The sequence below is a fragment of the Sciurus carolinensis genome, chromosome X (assembly GCF_902686445.1).
Source record: "Sciurus carolinensis chromosome X, mSciCar1.2, whole genome shotgun sequence".
Taxonomy (NCBI): domain Eukaryota; kingdom Metazoa; phylum Chordata; class Mammalia; order Rodentia; family Sciuridae; genus Sciurus; species Sciurus carolinensis.
In genome coordinates, this window is record NC_062232.1 from 99,905,134 (window position 1) to 99,911,576 (window position 6,443).

General features: G+C 41.2%; 1 pseudogene; it reads right to left on the bottom strand.

Moving 5' to 3' along the window:
- Nucleotides 1-964: 964 nt before the first annotated feature.
- LOC124972451 (elongation factor 1-beta-like) lies at nt 965-2,020 on the bottom strand (annotated as a pseudogene).
- Nucleotides 2,021-6,443: the final 4,423 nt, after the last annotated feature.

The following is a 6,443-nucleotide window of genomic DNA, read 5'->3' on the forward strand; positions in this document are numbered from 1 at the left end:
TGCCATATTCACATAGTTTAAAAAGTCCAATGATATAAGATATGCAGTGAAAAGACTTGTTTTAAGTTCCTGCCCAGCACCTGCCCAATCATCATACTACCCTAAAAATAAATACATTTGTATGCCATGGTAGTATCTCACTTCATGCCACTTGTTCTGAGGAATGCTGCTTGTTTTACATTACAGCTGCTAAGCTGTCATAGTATAATTATTTCTAGGGTCAAATGAAGTAGTCAATAGGAAAAGACTTTGAAAAACCATAGAAGAAACTGTATACATTCAGAAGAGAGGAAGGGAATGGCCTTGCCCTTTGGGAAATGTGTTTTTGTTTTGTTTGGGTATTGGGGATTGAACTCAGGTGCTTAACCACTGAGCCACATCCCAGCCCTTTTTATTTTTTACTTTGAGACAGGGTCTTGCTAAGTTGCTGAGGCTGGTCTTGAACTTACTCCTGCTTTAGCCCCACAAGTTAATTGGATTATGGGTGTGCACCATTGCATCTGGCTGGGAATTTTTTGGGGGGAGCAGGTACTTGGGATTGAACTCAGGGACACTCCACAGCTGAGCCACATCCCCAGCCCTGTTTTGTATTTTATTTAGAGACAGGGTCTCACTGAGTTGCTTAGTGCCTCGCTTTTACTGAGGTTGACTTTGAACTCAAGATCCTCCTGTCTCAGTCCCCAAGACACTGGGATTACAGGCATGTGCCACCACGCCCAGCTCTGGCTGGGAAATGTTTTAAAATAAGATGTGAAAAAGAAAATTATATAATCAACAATTCAAGCTTAGAAGGACCTGTTAGATACTTATTTAGTCTGAACTGATTCTTCAGGTGAGGAAACAAACATTCAGGGATGCAAAGTGATCAATTAGCCAGTGGCAGAACTGGGACTGGAATTCTTTTTTTAACAAAAATTTTTATTTGTTCATTTCTTACATTTGAAGTACTCTCGGATTACATCCTTGTTGTGATTCTTTGCCAATGGTCCTCAACCGCTACACAACTGCAAACAACCACTTTATGGGTTTTCTCTTGGGGTCAGTTTTACAGAGGCCTACCCTTTCCCCTAATTTCTTCTTGTCATCAACTTTAATTAGGTTGATTTGGGACTTAGCACAAAAGGCCTTCACCAACCTGAATACATAGGCTCATCACAGTTGGATGCAAGCACACAAAGATGCGCTTGGCCCTTGTCTAAGGCTTTGGCAGCTTTGCAAATTCCATGTGCTTAGGCCATGGTGGTGGGTTATGGGTGAAGCTGACTGCAGCAGCAAGGGAAGATAATTGATTTTTTTTTTTTATCTTTCAAGCTTTTATTTAAGTGCAACAATCCAGGATGGATTTTAGATCTTGTTAAAAGCAGCCACGTCCATGGACTGCACATAGTCCTCAAAAGCGGTGATCTGTTCCTCCAGCATATCTGTTCCAACTTTATCATCTTCAATTACATACTGTATTTGAAGTTTTTTAATACCATATCCCACTGGAACTAGTTTAGAGGAACCCCAGACCCAGCCATCCACTTGAATGCTCCTGAAGTACTCCTCTAATTTTGCCATATCCTTCTCATCACCCCAAGGTTTCACATCTAGTAAGATGGAAGACTTGGCAACAAGTGCAGGTTTTTTGGCTTTCTTTGACTCAAAATGTGCAAGGTGTTCTTCCCTTAGCCTCTTTGCATCTTCACTTTCCTCCTCCTCATCAGATTCAGAGATCAATGTCATCATCATCTCTGTTATCTGTAGCTCCACTCCCTGTGGTGTCTTCCACATTTGCAGGGCCATACTTGCCCAAAGCTTTCTTCACTCCTGGAATGCTGGCCTTTTCCTTTTCAGTAGACTTGATGTGATTATACCAACGTAGGGCATGGCACAAGTCCACAGGTGAGGGGTCAGAGACTACTTCGAATACTGCCACATCTGATTCTGATGGCACATACCCCTCGTTGAAGCTCTTGTCCGCCAGGTAATCATTGAGCACCTGGAGGCCAGTGGGGCTTTTCAGGTCTCTGAAACCCATGGCCTCATCTGAATCTGGTAGCTAAATAGCAGCGGAGGAAAAGAGCCAATTCTAATGTTTTGACTCCCAACCTGGTGTCTTTTTAGCTCTTCTCTGTGGTTCACGTCAATAAACATGGATTGAATAAGCGCTACATGCCAGGCACTGTGCCTCATATTTGAATGGCACGATCCTACCCTCTAGGAGCAACATAGGGGTATGAAGGATAAGAATTGAGACAGAAATGTGCAGAATTTGCTCTGGGGGCATGGAGGTGGGGCATGAACCAACCTTGGGTTGGGAGGAAACGAAAGGCTTAGGGTAAGTATACTAAGCCAGTTTTTAAAAATTAGAGCTTTATAGTTATACACAGTAGCTGAGTTCATCCCAACAAACTCATACATGCATGGAAATTTATTTCAATTCATGATCCTTCCCTTTTTCATCCCCCTTTTTTCTCCAGTCCTCTCTTCTCTTTCCCATTGTCCTTCCTCTACTGTATTAGACTTCCTTTCACTTGTATATTAATTTATATTTGATTGGTTCTTTATTATTATCCTATCCTTCCTTCCCCTTTCCTTTATTTTGCACTAACTTCCCACATATGAGAGAAAACATTCAAACTTTGAGTTTGAGTTTGGCTTATTTCACTTAGCATGATATTCTCCATTTCTATCCATTTAACAGAAAATGCCATAATTTCTTTTTTATGGCTGAATAGAACTCCATTGTGTGTGTGTGTGTGTGTGTGTGTGTGTGTGTGTGTGTGAGAGAGAGAGAGAGAGAGAGAGAGAGAGAGAGAGAGAGAGAGACACACACACACGAGTTCTTAATCCATTCATCTATTGATTGTTTTTTCTAATTCTGTGAAGAATATCACCAATATTTTGATGGGGATTACATTGAATCTGTATACTGCTTTTGGTAGAATGGTCATTTTAACAATATTGATTCTGCCTATCCAAGAACATAGGATGTCTTTCCATCTTCTAAGGTCTTTAATTTCTGGGTTGATTCCATAGCTTAGCTATTGTGAATTGTGTTGCTATAAACACTGATGTGGCTGTATTGCTGTAGTATGTCGATTTTAGATCTTTTGGGAAAATACCCAGGAGTGGCATAGCTGAGTCATATGGTGGTTCTATCCCTGGTTTTTGAGGAATCTCCATACTTTTTCCAGATTTGTTGTTCTAGTCTGTGATCCCACCAACATTTCCCCAACAACCTTGCCAGCATTAATTATCTTTTTTATTCATGAGCATTGCCATTCTGATTGGAGTGCGATGAAATCTTAGTGTAGTTTTGATTTGCATTCCGGATTGCTAGAGGTATTGAACATTTTTTCATATATTTATTGGCCACTTGTATTTCTTCTTTTGAGAATTTTCAATTTTCTTTTTAGTTCTTTTGCCTACTTATTGATTGGGTTATTTGTGATTTTTTTGGTGTTATTTTCAATTCTTTGTAAAGATACTAATACCTTTTGGAGGAGTAGCTGGCCAAGATTTTGTCTGATTCTGTAGGTTCTCTCTTCATGCTCTTAATCATTTCCTTTGCTCTGCAGAAGCTCTTCAGTTTGATGGTATCTCACTTATTGATTTTTGATTTTATTTCTTGTGCTTTAGGGGGTCTTGTTAAGGAACTCAGTGCCAGCATCTATGTGATAGATTACTGACTGCATGTTTTCTTTTAGAATTTGTAAAGTTTCTGGTCTAATTCCTAATTCTTTAATGCATTTCAATTTGAGTTTTGTGCAGGGTGAGAGATAGGGATCTAGTTTCATTTTTCTACATATAGCTATCCAGTTTCTCTGGCACTATTTGTCAAAAAGGCTGTCTTTTCTCTAAAATATATTTTGGTACCTTTTCAAATATTAGATGTCTGTAGGCATGTGGTTTTATCTCTGTGATTTATCTTCTATTCTGTTCCATTGGTTATCATGTCTATTCTGAAGCCAATACTATGCTGGTTTTGTTCCTACAATTCTGGATTATAATTTCAGATGAGGTATTGTGATGCCTCCTGCTTCACTTTTCTTGCTTATTATTTCTTTGGCTATTCTGGGTGTCTTATTCTTTCAAATGAATTTAAGAATTGTTTTTTCTAATTCTATGAAGAATGTCACTGGTATTTTAATGGAGATTGCATTGACTCTGTATATTACTTTTGGTAGAATGGCCATTTTGACAATATTGATTCTGCCTATTCAAGAACATGGGATGTCTTTCCATCTTCTAAGGTCTTTAATTTCTTTCTTCAGTGTTCTATAATTTTCAATGTAGAGTTCTATTACCTCCTTGGTTAGATTAATTCCCACATATTCAATTTTTTTAGGTTATTGTGAATGGGATGGTTTTCCTGATTTCTCTCTTGGCTGAATCACTGTTGAAGTATAGGAAAGTTGTGGGTGTTGATCTTGTATCCTGCTACTTTGCTAAGCTCATTTATAAGCTCCAGAAGTCTTCTGGTGGAATTTTTTAGGTATTCAAGATATAGGATCTTGTTGTTAGCAAACAGATAGTTTGACTTTTTCTTTTCCTATTTGTATCCATTTGATTTCCTTTTCTTGCCTGATTGTTCCGGCTAATGTTTTGAGGACTATATTGAATAGCAGTGGTGAGAGTGGACAGCCTTGACTTGTTCCTGATTTTAGAGGAAATGCTTTTAGTTTTTCTCCATTTACATGATGTTGTAAACCAAATCTTGAGGGTTGGGTAGGGTTTAGAAGACATAACTCAGAGAAAACATTCCAAGCAAAGGGAAGAGCAATGAGGCTGGGGACAGAAACTAGTGCAGCTGGGTGGGAAAGCTCTACCAGCAATTTTGCAGAGCGAGGCAGAGTGTAAGGCAAGGAGAGGCACAGGGACTGGAGAGGTTGGCAGGGCTGCAACAGGAAGGACTTTTGTGTCTCCCTCAAGATGTTGGAAATTCTGAGGGCCCCTGGAAGGCTACGCAGAGCAGAATAGTCTTCCAGGCTGCTCTGCACAGGTTGGATTTAAAGCAGTGGTTCTTGGACACAGTGGCATGCACCTGTAATCCCAGCAAGTGGGGAGGCTGAGAAAGAAGGATTGCAAGTTCAAGGCAGCCTTAGCAACTTAGTGAGGCCCTAATGAACTTAGCAAGACCCTGTCTCAAAATAAAAAGGGCTGGGGATGTGGTTAAGTGGTTAAGAACCCCTGGGTTCAATTTCCAATACTAATTCAATCAAGCAATCAAGCAGTGACTCTCAGCAGGACCAATTTGCCCCCCAGGTCACACTCAGAATATCTGAAGATCTAAAGGCAGTCTGTACAGTTTAGAGGAGGAGGTATTGCTGACATCTAGTGGTAGAAACCCCTGATGCTTCTAAACATCCTACAGTGCACAGGACACCACCCTGTCCCATGACAAAGTTTCTAGTGGCTCAAAATGCCAGATAGTGTTGAGGTTAAGAAACCCTGAAAACAGGACTGGGGACATAGCTCAGTTGGTAGAGTGCTTGCCTTGCAATTAGGCCCTGGGTTCAATCCCCAGCACTACAAACCACCTCCCCCCAAAAAAACCAAAACCAAAACCAAACAAAACAAAAAACCTGAAAGCAGTAGTAGGGACTCCACTAAAAAGGAAGTGGTTTTTGTTTTGTTTTGTTTTGCAATAGATGGCAGTGTTCTTTTATTTTTCCCTTACATGTTCAATAAAAGTACAAACATACACATGGTAAAAAATGTATGTAGTACAGAATGATCTAAAATAATAAGTAAATATCCTTTTCCTATAACATGGCAGATCTGATGTCTTCGAAATCCTTTGAGTCATGTGAGTAACACACCAACTAAGTCTTTTCAGGTCTTTTGGAACGGTGTTGATTGTCTCCTATAACACCTCTGCTACAGAGGAAACATGCGGTCTTCTCCTTCATAAAGAAAATTTAAAGGGTAACATGCACACTCTGCTCAGAGACAGCAAAATCCAGGTAGCACCTCAGACACCACTGGGTCTAGTCTAGTTGTGGCTCCTGAGAGTCCCAGGTAACATCCAGAGAAACTGTTGCAGGAGCTCAGCCAAGTCCTTCCTCAATGCTGCAGGTCCTCCTGGCCAGCTGCACATCCTTGGGGAAGAGAGTGACTCGCCCAGGGTGGAAGGAGAGGAGGTAGGCATCCTCAAAGAGGTGAACTAAAGATGCTTCTGCCGCCTCTTGAAGGACCAGCAGGGCCTGGGCTTGCCAATTGAAGTCCACCCCACTTGTGAATTTCATACATATTTCTCTTGTCAGGTGGCTGAATGGGTATTGTGCTCTTCTGCAGCATTTTGACCTGCTTAAGCCAGACATTTCTCTGCCGCTTCGAGGAAGAACCTAGGGAGGCTCCCCGCGGGGTACGGGGTGTCTCATGGGGCCTCAAGCTTGCGGCTCCGGACAGCCCAGGCCCATGGCTCTCGGGTGAAATTCCCGGGCCCCGGGGTACAG